Source organism: Eschrichtius robustus, chromosome 6 (genome assembly GCF_028021215.1).
Source record: "Eschrichtius robustus isolate mEscRob2 chromosome 6, mEscRob2.pri, whole genome shotgun sequence".
Classification (NCBI taxonomy): Eukaryota; Metazoa; Chordata; class Mammalia; order Artiodactyla; family Eschrichtiidae; genus Eschrichtius; species Eschrichtius robustus.
In genome coordinates this window covers 42,461,223-42,475,242 of record NC_090829.1, presented here as the reverse complement: position 1 = coordinate 42,475,242, position 14,020 = coordinate 42,461,223, and the positions used below count along the sequence as shown (strand labels likewise).

The 14,020-nt window shown below is 39.9% G+C and overlaps 1 protein-coding gene and 1 pseudogene across 1 annotated transcript in view; both read right to left on the bottom strand.

The window, feature by feature from the left end:
• Positions 1 to 4,016, bottom strand: part of LOC137765861 (small ribosomal subunit protein uS2-like) — a 54,540-nt pseudogene extending 50,524 nt beyond the window's left edge.
• Positions 1 to 14,020, bottom strand: part of NMD3 (NMD3 ribosome export adaptor) — a 119,925-nt gene that overhangs the window by 89,127 nt on the left and 16,778 nt on the right. The window lies entirely within an intron of this gene.

Sequence of the window (14,020 nt, the reverse complement as noted above, 5' to 3'; positions counted from 1 at the left end):
ACAGAAATCTGTTGCATTTCTTGCACTAACAATGAAATATCAGAAAAAGAAGGTAAAAAAAAAATCCTATTTAAAAATCACATCAAAAAAATAAAATACCTTGGAGTAAACTTAACCAAGGAGGTGAAAGACCTATATGCTGATAAATATAAGACACTGATAAAGGAAACAGAAGATAGTTCAAAGTAATTAAAAGATATCCCATGCTGTTGGATTGGAAGAATTAATATTGTTAAGATGGCCATACTACACAAAGCAAACTAGATTTAATGCAATCCCTAGCAAAAATACCCATGACATTTTTCACAGAACTAGAACAAATAATCCTAAAATTTATATATTACCACAAAAGGCCCAGAATTGCCAAAGCAATCCTAAGGGAAAAAACAAAGCTGGAGGTATCACCCTCTGAGACTTCAGACACTACTCAAAACTACAGGAATCAAAACAGCATGGTATTGGCACAAAAACAGACATATAGATCAATGGAACAGAATAGAGAGCCTAGAAATAAATCCACACACCTATGGTCAATTAATCTATGAAAAAGGAGGTAAGAATATAGAACGGAGAAAAGACAGTCTCTTCAACAAGTGGTACTGGGAAAGCTGGACAGCTACATGTATATTAATGCAATTAGAATACTCTCTCACACCATATACGAAAATAAACTCAAACTAAGGAGCTTTTGCACAGCAAAGGAAACCATCAACAAAATGAAAAGACAACCTACGGAATGGGAGAAAATATTTGCAAATGATGTACCTGACAAGGGCTTAATATCCAAAATATATAAACAGCTCATACAATTCAATATCAAAAAAACCCCAACAAACCAAAACATACAAACAAACCAAAAAAACCAGCAGAAAACCTAAATAGACATTTTTCCAAAGAAGGCATACAGATGGCCAATAGGCACATGAAAAGATGCCCAACATTGATAATTATTAGAGAAATCCATGTCAAAACCACAATAAGGAATCACTTCACACCAGTCAGAATGGCTAGCATCAAAAAGTCTACAAATAATAAATGCTGGAGAGAGGGTGTGGAGAAAAGGGAACCCTCCTACACTGTTGGTAGGAATGTACATTGGTGCAGCCATTATGGAAAACAGTATGGAGGTTCCTTAAAAAACTAAAAATAGAGACCATATGATCCAGTAACCCCACTCCTGAATATATAACCATAAAAACTGAAAACTCTAACTTGAAAAGATACATGCACCCCAATGTTCATAAGCAGCACTATTTACAATAGCCAAGACATAGAAATAACCCAAGTGCCCATCAACAGAAAACTGGCTTAAGAAGATGTGATGTATACATATACAATGGAATATTACCCGGCCATAAAAAAGAATGAAATATTGCCATTTGCAGCAACATGGATGGACCTAGAGGATATTATACTTAGTGAAGTAAGTCAGATAGAGAAAGATAAATACTATATGATATCACCTATGTGTGAAATCTAAAATATAATACAAATGAATCTATATACAAAACAGAAACAAACTCACAGACATAGAAAACAAACTTATGGTTACCAAAAGGGAGAGGGAGGCTGGGAGGGACAAATTGGGAGTACTGGATTAACAGATACAAACTCCTTTACATGAAATAGATAAGCAATAAGGATTTACTGTATAGCACAGGGAATTATATTCAATATCTCATAATAACCTACAATGAAATATAATCAGAAAAAAATAACTGAATCTCTATGCTGTACACCTGAAACTAACAGAATATTATAAATCAACTATAGTTTAATAAAAAGAAAAAAAAGAATAAAATAAAATTCAAAACATAGTCCTATTTGTTAATATATATCTAATTAGTACATTTTAGGACTAAATAAATGAGCAGAGAATTGGTTAATGAGTGACAGCTAGCTGTAGACTTCACTCCAAGTAAAAATAAATATGGATTTGGAGTAAGTAACACTCTTGCTAAACATCAATGAAAATGATTCTTCTACCAGTCTGAGTAAGAGATCAACAAAGGGCAAAACACTAACACTCTCAATGTAAGTTCTTTTTCTTTGAAGATATAATATTAATCTATTTCTCAGAAGTAAAAATAGAATTTTTAGCTTCCTCTTTCTTGAAATAAAAACAAAAACAAAAAACAAAACAAACAACAAAAACAAGAAATGTACAACTGAGACATATACCAAGGCACAAGGGCATGGAAGTAACCACCAAGCAAACGGAGAGTGGTGTAAATGCAGAGAGAGGTTGCTTCTAAGCAAATGGGTATTTCTCGAACTGGTCTCATAAAATCTTTTTTGTTTCTTTCCAGTTTTATTGAGGTATAATTGACAGCACTGTATAAATCTAAGGTGTACAGCATAATGATTTGACTAACATACACCATGAAATCATTATCACAGTAAGTTTAGTGAACATCCATCCTCTCCTATAGATATAAAACTCAAGAAATAGAAAAAAAGAATTTTCCTTGTGATAGAACTCTTAGGATTTACTCTCTTAACAACTTGCATATATAATGTACAGCAGTGGGGCTTTTTCTTAATTGAATATGGTTCCCTGTGCTATACAGTAGGCCCTTGTTGTTGATCTACTTTATGTATAGTACTTTGTATCTGCTAATCCCACACTCCTAATTTAGCCCTCCTCCAGCAGCGTTACTTATATTTCTCATGTTATATGTTAAATCCCTAGTAGTACTTAATTGTCTTGTAACTGGAACTTTGTACCTTTTGACCACCTTTGTCCAATTCCCCACCTCCTGCCTCTGGTAACCACAAATCTGATCTGTTTTCCTATGGGTTTGTTTGTTTTTGAAGTACAACTGACCTACAACACTATGTTAGTTCCTGTTACACAATACAGTGATTTGGTATTTCTATTCATTTCAAAGTTATCACCATGATAAGTCTAGTTAGGATATGTCACCATGCAGAGATATTACATAGTTATTTACTATATTCCCTGCACTGTAGATAGCTGGGTTTTAAGTTGCTGATCCCTTAAGTTCAAACATATTTTAACAACTCTGCATTCTAACCACCGCCCCCCCCAGCTCCCATCACCACATTTACGGATTTTGACATCCTATTTTATATCTTTTGTTTGGGTATTCTTATTGCTGATATAGATTATTTTACTACTTTTATCTTTCAATCTTCCTACTAGCTTTATACACGGCTGACTTTTTACCTTTACTGTATATAATTGCCTTTACCGATGAGATTTTTCCTTTCTTCATTGTGTGTTTCTAGATGTGGTCTTTCTTTTTCACTTAGAGAAGTCCCTTTAACATTTCTTGTAAAGCTGGTTTGGTGGTGCTAAACTCTTTTAGCCTTTGCTTGTCTGTAAAACTTTTGACCTCTCCATCAAAGCTGAATGAAAGGGCTTCCCTGGTGGCGCAGTGGTTGAGAATCTGCCTGCCAATGCAGGGGACACGGGTTCGAGCCCTGGTCTGGGAAGATCCCACATGCCGCGGAGCAACTGGGCCCGTGAGCCACAATTACTGAGCCTGCGCGTCTGGAGCCTGTGCTCCGCAACAAGAGAGGCCGCGACGGTGAGAGGCCCGTGCACCGCGATGAAGAGTGGCCCCCGCTCTCCTCAACTAGAGAAAGCCCTCGCACAGAAACGAAGACCCAACACAGCGAAAAATAAATAATAAATAAATAATAAAAATTAAAAAAAAAAAAAAAAGCTGAATGAAAGTTTTGCTGGGTAGAGTATTCTTGGTTGTAGGTTTTTCCCTTTCATCACTTTAAATATATCGTGCCACTTTTAAATATATCGTTCTGGCTTGTAGAGTTTCTGCTGACAAGTCAACTGATTACCTTATGGGAGTTCCCTTGTAGGTAACTTGTTGCTTTTTCCTCGAAGCTTTTAACTCTCTCTCTTTATCTGTAACTTTTTCTATCTTAATTGCAATGTTACTGGTGTGGTCCTCTTTGAGTTGATCCTGTTTGGGACTCTTCTGCTTCCTCGACAGAGAGTTCCAGCTTGCTGATCCATTCCTCTGTATCATTTAATCTATTATTGATTTCTTCTAATGTATTTTTCATTTCAATTATTGTATTCTTCATCTTTGTTTGGTTCTCCTTTATATTTTCTAATTCTTTGTTTAAAACTTCTAACTTCTCACTCTGTTCACCTAATCTTCTCTCAAGTTCTTTGAACATCTTTACGATCATTCTTCTTCTGGGGTTTTATCTTGTTCCTTTATCTGGAAGCTATTCCTCTGTAGCCACATTTTGTCTAATTTGCTGTTTTTATTTCTATGTATCTGGTAGGTTGGTTACACGTCCTGACCTTGGAGAAGTAGCCTTTTGTAGGAGATGTGCTATGCATCCCAGCAGTACACCCCACTCTGGTCACCAGAACTACATGCTCTAGGGGTGCCCCCTATTGGGTTGCATGGGTCCTTCTGTTGTGGTGGGCTGACTACTGTTGGGTGGTCTGGTCAGCATGGCTGGCCCTCAGTCTGGTTTGTTGCCAGGCCCTGCCTTGTGTGGAGGCTGCCACAGCCACTGGTTGGCAGGGCTGGGTCACGAAGCTGCTAGCTGGGAACTCCCTGGCAGTCCAGGTTAGGACTGATTAGGACTCAGTGCTTTCACTGCCAGGGCCCAGGCTCAATCGCTGATCAGGGAACTAAGATCCCACAAGCTGCATGGTGTGGCCCAAAACAAACAAACAAAACAACAAAAATAAAAACAAAGCTGCTGGCTGCAGGCCCCAGGAAATACAGGGGATAGTACTGGCCCACTGGTGGGTGGAGCTGCATTCTGGAGCAGGTGGCTGTGGAGCTTGGGGGTCCCAGATCTAGTGTTGGTCTGCTGGTGGGTAAGGCCAGTTCCTGACACAGCTGGCTACAGGGTTGGGGGTATCCCAAAGCCAGTGTTGGCCTGGTGGTGAGCAGGGCTGGATCCTGGGGCAGCTGGCTGAGGGGTCCAAGGTGTCTTGGATCTGGTCTTGGCCTGCTAGTGGATGGGGCTAGGGTACAGGAGGTCTTGGGTTTAGTGCCAGCTTACTGGTGGGCAAAGCCAGGTTCCCAGGTCTCTGGTTGCAGGACCCTGGGGGTCTGAGTGCTAGTGTCAGTGCACTGATAGGTAGGGCCAGGTCCTGGGCTCTCTGGTGGACAAGCCTGGGTCCTGGGGTGGCTGTGGGTTCATGGGGTCTTAAGGCAGCAGGCCTGCTGGTGGGTAGGACTATGTCCCTGCCTGGCCAGCTGCTTAGCCTGAGGCATCCTAGTGCTGGTGCCAAAAGGCTGGTGGGTAGGACCAGGTCCCATCACTAATAAGCTAGAGGGTGGATTCCAAAACAGTGCTTGCCAACACCACTGTCCATGTGGTAGAATGGACTCCTAAAGCTGCCTCCAGTGTCTATGGACCCAGGGTGAGCTCCAGTTGCCTCCTGCCTCTCCAGGAGACTCTCCAGGATCAGCAGGTAGGTCTGACCCAGGGTCCTTTCAAATTACTACTTCTGTCCTGGGTCCCCGTGAGATTTTGTGTGTGCGTGCTTTTTTTGGCTGCATTGGGTCTTTGTTGCTGCGCGCAGGCTTCCTCTAGTTGCGGTGAGCTACTGTTCGTTGCGGTGGCTTCTCACTGTGGTGGCTTCTCTTGTTGCAGAGCACGGGCTCTAGGCACATGGGCTTCAGTAGTTGTGGCACACGGGCTTCAACAGTTGTGGCTCGCGGGCTCTAGAGCTCAGGCTCAGTAGTTGTGGCACATGGGCTTAGTTGCTCCACGGCATGTGGGATCTTCCCAGACCAGGGCTCGAACCCGTGTCCCCTGCATTGGCAGGCAGATTCGTAACCACTGCACCACTAGGGAAGTCCCTTGTGTGCGCTCTTTAAGAGTGGAGTCTCTATTTCCCACAGCCCTTTGGGCCTCCTGAAAGTAAACTCCACTGGCCTTCAAAGCCAAATGTTCTGGGGGCTTGTCTTCCAGGTGCAGGAGCCTGGGACTGGGGAGCTGGATGTGGGGCTTGGATCACTTGTTCTTTGGGGAGGACCTCTGTGATTGTAATTATTTTGTTTGTGAGTCACCTGCCCAGGGATATGGGTCTTGACTATACTGCATCTCTGCCCCTCCTTCCCATCTCATTTTGGTTCCTTCTTTATATCTTTAATTGTAGACCATTTTTCCTGCTAGCCTTCCAGTTTTTCTCATCAATAGTTGCTTTGTACAACTATTTGGTGTGACCGTGGGAGAAGGTGACCTCAGGGCCTTCTTACTCTGCCATCTTGGCCTCACCTCTAGTCTTGTCAAATCTTTAGTATCCAAGTTAGACAGGACACAGATCCTTGTCATGGGTTTATCACCTAGGTGAGATAAGGGGCCAGAGCTCCCATTTCCGGCCAATGGTCTTTGCTCTGATTTTAAGGGACCCTCCCACAGAGGCATACTTCTTTTACAAGCCTCGGGGGTTAAGAAGACTAAGTCATTGAAGGAAAATTGTCATTTCTCCTGCTGTGCCACTTCCTAATATATCTGAATTCAGAATATCCTATTTCTAATGTTTTTCTCTCAACCAAAAAACATGTTAGATAGCAAAAGACAAATAGCTTTCCTGTGGATTTATGGTGCCTTGATTAAAGAAAGCTTCTCCAATATGAATGGCCTAAGATAGCTTGTCATTTGTTCCTCTGGAGTTTTACACCCTGATAAATGAACCATAGTAAGATCCATGATGGGGGAAAGGTATACTTATAAAGTAAGTCAGAGCCTACTGTAAAAGAGGAGATGCGGAAGCAGAGAGACTCAAGAGTCCTCTAACTCAAACACATTTCAGGGCTTCCCTGGTGGCGCAGTGGTTGAGAATCTGCCTGCCAATGCAGGGGACACGGGTTTGAGCCCTGGTCTGGGAGGATCCCACATGCCACGGAGCGGCTAGGTCCGTGAGCCACAATTACTGAGCCTGCACGTCTGGAGCCTGTGCTCCGCAACAAGAGAGGCCGCGATAATGAGAGGCCCGCGCACCGCGATGAAGAGTGGCCCCCACTTGCTGCAACTAGAGAAAGCCCTCGCACAGAAACAAAGACCCAACACAGCCATAAATAAATAAATAAATAAATAAATAAACCCAACGTTAAAAAAAAAAAAAAACACATTTCAGACAGATCAGTTGTAGGAAAGAAGCTGAGAATCTGAACATTGATTCCCTCAAAACTTTCAATGCCGGAGTACCTCTTGGAATGTTTTTATGTACCTCTAAATTTACTTGTACTCCAGTTTGAAAAACCACTGTAATTTAGGATGTGTTAGTGATGATTAAATTTTCCAGCTAATTGATGTGTTGTATTGGGTTAGCCAAAAAGTTTCTTCAGTTTATAAGTAAAAATAAAAGACACATCTTTCATTTTCACCAAGAACTTTATTGAACAACGTATTCACTGTTTTGTTCCACTATCTTCTGCCATTTTTCAGGCAGCTTCATAATTCCATCTTCCCAAAACTTTTTATCTTTTTGAGCAAAGAACTGGTCCAGGTGCCTTTTATAGTCTTCCAGGGAATTGACATTTTTTCCATTAAGAGAATTTTGTAAAGACCAAAATAAATGGAAATCCGAAGCTGCAATGTCTGGTGAATACGGTGGATGAATCAGAACTTCCCAGCCAAGCTGTAACAGTTTTTGCCTGGTCATCAAAGAAACATGCAGTCTTGCGTTAGCCCGATAGAAGACTATGCGTTTTCTGTTGATTAATTCTGGACACTTTTCATTGAGTGCTGCTTTCAGTTGGTCTAATTGGGAGCAGTATTTGTTGGACTTAATTGTTTGGTTTTCCGGAAGGAGCTCATAATAGAGGACTCCCTTCCAATCCCACCATATACACAACATCACCTTCTTTGGATGAAGACCAGCCTTTAGTGTGGTTGGTGGTGGTTCATTTCGCTTGCCCCATGATCTCTTCCATTCCACATTATTGTACAGTATCCACTTTTCATTGCCCGTCACAATTTGTTTTAAAATGGAACATTCTCGTGAGGTTTAAGTAGAGAATCGCATAAGGAGATACTGTCAAGAAGGTTTTTTTCACTGAACTTATGTGGAACCCAAACATCAAAGCAATGAACATAACCAAGCTGGTGCAAATGATTTTCAACGCTTGCTTTGGATATTTTGAGTATGCTGGTTATCTCCCATGTGGTATAACATTGATTGTTCTCAATTAATGTCTTGATTTGATTACTATCTACTTCAACTGGTCTACCTGACCGTGGAGCATTGTCCAGCAAGAAATCTCCAGCACGAAATTTCACAAACCACTTCTGACACCTTTGATCAGTCACAGCACTTTCTCCGTGCACTGCACAAATCTTTTTTTGCGTTTCAGTTGCATTTTACCTTTCTTGAAATAATAAAGCGTAACATGCCAAAAATGTTGCTTTTTTTTATTCCATATTCAATATTCACCAGTTTTGATAACTTTTTTTTTACATGCATGCTAATATGACAGCTGTCACAATACAACCTAACAAAATTGTTTCAAATGACGTTAAAGACAACTAAGCGCTACTAGAGCCATCTTACCGGAAAAAACTGAACGAACTTTTTGGCCAACCCAATAGAATATGTAAGGGTATTTTGACAGAACTGGAGGATTGAGCATGCTCTAGGAAATCCTTGACTTGCAGCTGTATGACCCTATGACATTGCCTCTAGATCAATACAGGGACAGGAGTTTGCATCATCTCTTATTGGAAAGTGGTGGCTGCCAATTGTGTGTGGGAGAGATGTATCATGCAGAGATAGGAAAGCTTCAGATGTATGAGATGGGCAGGTGGGCATAATGGAGTAGACAGTTTCTAGAGTAGTGTTCAGCTCACAACACTTTGTTTCTTTGCAAACTTCCACTGATATACAGGGTTGAACACCCAGCAGTCATGTCTGTAATACATGGATTTCTCCCCCCGCCAAGAATAGATAATTGATTTGGGGACTAATACTCAACCTAAGCTAAGCCAATCAGATTTTCCAAGGAATTTGAAATTTTGGACTACAAGTCACCCAGAACCTGAATTTTAGAGCTGAGTTACTTTAATGGCAGAATTCTAGAAAGAAGAACTATTCCTTGAAGCTTCCTGATTTCTGACATTCCAGAGGCTTAGGTTTTTAGTAGTTCCTTATATTTCATGCTATATTATAGCATCATCATAGTACCATTTTTAAAATTTGGTAGTACTACATAAATAAGTAGATCAATGAAACAGAATGGAATTCAGAAATAGACCCACATGTTTAATTTGATATGAGAATATCATATGACAATATTAATATGAAAATATTATAAAAGTTGTATTTCAAAAATTAGTGGAGGAAAGAATTGTTCAATAGATGGAGTTGAGACAATCTCATTCCTTTTCCCAAAATAAACTTAAGATAGATCAACTATCTCAATGAAAAAAATTCCATAAGTTATACCAAGAGGATTTTCCTGGCATGTTTTCTTCCAAGATTTCATTCAAGGTATGATTTGGGAGGAAGCCTTTCCTGGGAATGTACAACTTTTGGAGCTGACAATGCTGAGTGCAGATTTGGGGCTGTGATTATTTTAAGGATTGAAGTTCATAAGCTGTTGCTTTAAAATTTTTTGGCTTGTGATTACTCCAAAACTTAGTAGACTTCTGGTGTACTGTGAAAACCACAGCCAAAAATTTATCCAGGCATAATTTTAATGTACATGCTTATCAGTTACTTACTGGCCTCTCCATTCTGCATCCCTCTCATCCATAGGTAGCTTCAGACCATTTGGAAGATAGCACTCTTACTTTGAGCTTTGCTAATAAGTTTGTTTCTATTTTCTAGATGAAGATTCTGGGGAGATGATACTGGAAAAGGGTTGAGGCACAGACTTCAGTAAGGCTACTGCTTTACAGTCACCAAATATTTAAAACAGCTCTAGTGTGGGACATAGAAGCAGTTGGCTTTTTCAAGCTCCAAAACAGAGTGGTCAGGACTTGGATTGCAGGCTGCAACAAAAAGCACTTCCTGTATCTCCAGGCTGAGTTACATTCACGTTTGATTATTACTATTAAGGGGGGGAGGAATATTATTTTATAGGTAGTGGTGTGTTCTTCCAGGCACAAAATATCTGTTTACCTGTCTTTTTCTGAAAATAACAGCCATTGGGGTTCAATGCTTAGAGTCAATAATTCATTAGTGACTGTCAAAAAATGCTGATATTCAAATTCAATTCTTTCTTCTTTAGTTTATTTGATTGACCACTTCCATAAAGACCAACCTCACATCATCTACTATTTGGTTACCTAGTGTTACAGTTTATACAGGAAAGGCAGGATAAATGCTTGATTGTTTTCTTTTATTTACCAGTTTTCAAAATAAAGAGAGGGAATTCCCTGGCAGTCAAGTAGCTAGGACTTGGCGCTTTCACTGCTAGGGCTCGGGTTCAATCCCTTGTTGGGGAACTAAGATCCTGCAAGCTGAGAAGTATGGCAAAAAAAAAAAAAAAAAAGTTATTTCCTTAGCATCCTCCAGTGATGACCAGTTTTTTGCAATAGGATGAAATCATGGTTTTAAATATATTTGATGTGTTACGATCCACTGAAGCTATTATTTTCACTGAAACTCAAAATGTTTTTAAAAAAATTTTTTAACATCTTTATTGGAGTATAATGCTTTACAATGGTGTGTTAGTTTCTGCTTTATAACAAAGTGAATCAGTTATACATATACATATATCTCCATATCTCTTCCCTCTTGCGTCTTCCTCCCTCCCACCTTCCCTATCCCACTCCTCTAGGTGGTCACAAAGCACCAAGCTGATCTCCCTGTGCTATGCGGCTGCTTCCCACTAGCTATCTATTTTACATTTGGTAGTGTATATATGTCCATGTCACTCTCTCACTTTGTGCCAGCTTACCCTTCCCCGTCCCCATATCCTCAAGTCCATTCTCTACTAGGTCTGCGTCTTTATTCCCATTTTGCCCCTACGTTCTTCATGAACATTTTTTATTTGTTTTAGATTCCATATATATCTGTTTGCATATGGTATTTGTGTTTCTCTTTCTGACTTACTTCACTCTGTATGACAGACTCTAGGTACATCCACCTCACTACAAATAACTCAATTTCGTTTATTTTTTTAGCTGAGTAATATTCCATTGTATATATGTGCCACATCTTCTTTATCCATTCATCTGGTTTTTGTTCTTTGTTTTTTAAAATTTTTATTTATTTATTTATTTATTTATTTATTTATTTATTTATTTTTTTGGCTGTGTTGGGTCTTCGTTTCTGTGCGAGGGCTTTCTCTAGTTGCGGCAAGTGGGGGCCACTCTTCGTCATGGTGCCCGGGCCTCTCACTGTCGCGGCCTCTCTTGTTGCGGAGCACAGGCTCCAGACGCGCAGACTCAGTAGTTGTGGCTCACGGGTCCAGTTGCTCCGCGGCATGTGGGATCTTCCCAGACCAGGGCTCGAACCTGTGTCCCCTGCACTGGCAGGCAGACTCTCAACCACTGGGCCACCAGGGAAGCCCCATTCCTCTGCTGATGGACACTTACGTTGCTTCTACGTCCTGGCTATTGTAAATAGTGCTGCAATGAACATTGTGGTACAGGACTCTTTTGAATTATGGTTTTCTCAGGGTATATGCCCAGTAGTGGGATTGCTGCGTTGTATGGTAGTTCTATTTTTAGTTTTTTAAGGAACCTCCATACTGTTCTCCATAGTGGCTGTATCAATTTATATTCCCACCAACAGTGCGAGAGGGTTCCCTTTTCTCCACACCCTCTCCAGCATTTATTGTTTGTAGATTTTTTGACGATGGCCATTCTGACGGGTGTGAGATGACATCTCATTGTAGTTTTGATTTGCATTTCTCTAATGATTAATAATGTTGAGCATTCTTTCATGTGTTTGTTGGCAATTTGTATATCTTCTTTGGAGAAATGTCTATTTAGGTCTTCTGCCCATTTTTGGACTGGGTTGTTTGTTTTCTTGATACTGAGCTGCACGAGCTGCTTGTAAATCTTGGAGATTAATCCTTTGTCAGTTGCTTCGTTTGCAAATATTTTCTCCCATTCTGAGGGTTGTCTTTTCGTCTTATTTATGGTTTCCTTTGCTATACAAAAGCTTTTAAGTTTCATTAGGTCCCATTTGTTTATTTGTGTTTTTATTTCCATTTCTCTAGGAGGTGGGTCAAAAAGGATCTTGCTGTGATTTATGTCATAGAGTGTTCTGCCTATGTTTTCCTCTAAGAGTTTGATAATGTATGGCCTTACACTTAGGTCTTTAATCCATTTTGAGTTTATTTTTGTGTATGGTGTCAGGGAGTGTTCTAATTTCATACTTTTACATGTACCTGTCCAATTTTCCCAGCACCACTTATTGAAGAGGCTGTCTTTTCTCCACTGTATATTCTTGCCTCCTTTATCAAAAATAAGCTGACCATATGTGCGTGGGTTTATCTCTGGGCTTTCTATCCTGTTCCATTGATCTATATTTCTGTTTTTGTGCCAGTATCATACTGTCTTGATTACTATAGCTTTGTAGTATAGTCTGAAGTCAGGGAGCCTGATTACTCCAGCTCCGTTTTTCTTTCTCAAGATTGCTTTGGCTATTCGGGGTCTTTTGTGTTTCCATACAAATTGTGAAATTTTTTGTTCTAGTTCTGTGAAAAATGCCAGTGGTAGTTTGATAGGGATTGCATTGAATCTGTAGATTGCTTTGGGTAGTAGAGTCATTTTCACAATGTTGATTCTTCCAATCCTAGAACATGGTATATCTCTCCATCTGTTTGTATCATCTTTAATTTCTTTCATCAGTGTCTTATAATTTTCTGCATACAGGTCTTTTGTCTCCTTAGGTAGGTTTATTCCTAGATATTTTATTCTTTTTGTTGCAAGGGTAAAAGGGAGTGTTTTCTTAAATTCACTTTCAGATTTTTCATCATTAGTGTATAGGAATGCAAGAGATTTCTGTGCATTAATTTTGTATCCTGCTACTTTACCAAATTCATTGATTAGCTCTAGGAGTTTTCTGGTAGCATCTTTAGGATTCTCTATGTATAGTATCATGTCATCTGCAAACAGTGACAGCTTTACTTCTTCTTTTCTGATTTGGATTCCTTTTATTTCTTTTTCTTCTCTGATTGCTGTGGCTAAAACTTCCAAAACTATGTTGAATAATAGTGGTGAGAGTGGGCAACCTTGTCTTCTTCCTTATCTTAGTGGAAATGCTTTCGGTTCTTCACCATTGAGGACAATGTTGGCTGTGGGTTTGTCATATATGGCCTTTATTATGTTGAGGTAACCTCCCTCTATGCCTACTTTCTGCAGGGCTTTTATCATAAATGGGTGTTGAATTTTGTCGAAAGCTTTCTCTGCATGTATTGAGATGATCATACGGTTTTTCTCCCCAATTTGTTAATATGGTGTATCACATTGATTTGCGTATATTGAAGAATCCTTGCATTCCTGGGATAAGCACCACTTGTTCATGGTGTATGATCCTTTTAATGTGCTGTTGGATTCTGTTTGTTAGTATTTTGTTGAGGATTTTTGCATCTATGTTCATCAGTGATATTGGCCTGTAGTTTTCTTTCTTTGTGACATCTTTGTCTGGTTTTAGTATCAGGGTGATGGTGGCCTCGTAGAATGAGTTTGGGACTGTTCCTCCCTCTGGTATATTTTGGAAGAGTTTGAGAAGGATAGGTGTTAGCTCTTCTCTAAATGTTTGATAGAATTCGCCTGTGAAGCCATCTGGTCCTGGGCTTTTGTTTGTTGGAAGATTTTTATCACAGTTTCAATTTCAGTGCCTGTGATTGGTCTGTTCATATTTTCTATTTCTTCCTGGTTCAGTCTCGGCAGGTTGTGCATTTCTAAGAATTTGTCCATTTCTTTCAGGTTGTCCATTTTATTGGCATATAGTTGCCTGTAGTAATCTCTCATGATCCATTGTATTTCTGCAGTGTCAGCTGTTACTTCTCCTTTTTCATTTCTAATTCTATTGATCTGAGTCTTCTCCCTTTTTTTCTTGACGAGTCTGGCTAATGGTCTATCAACTTTGTTT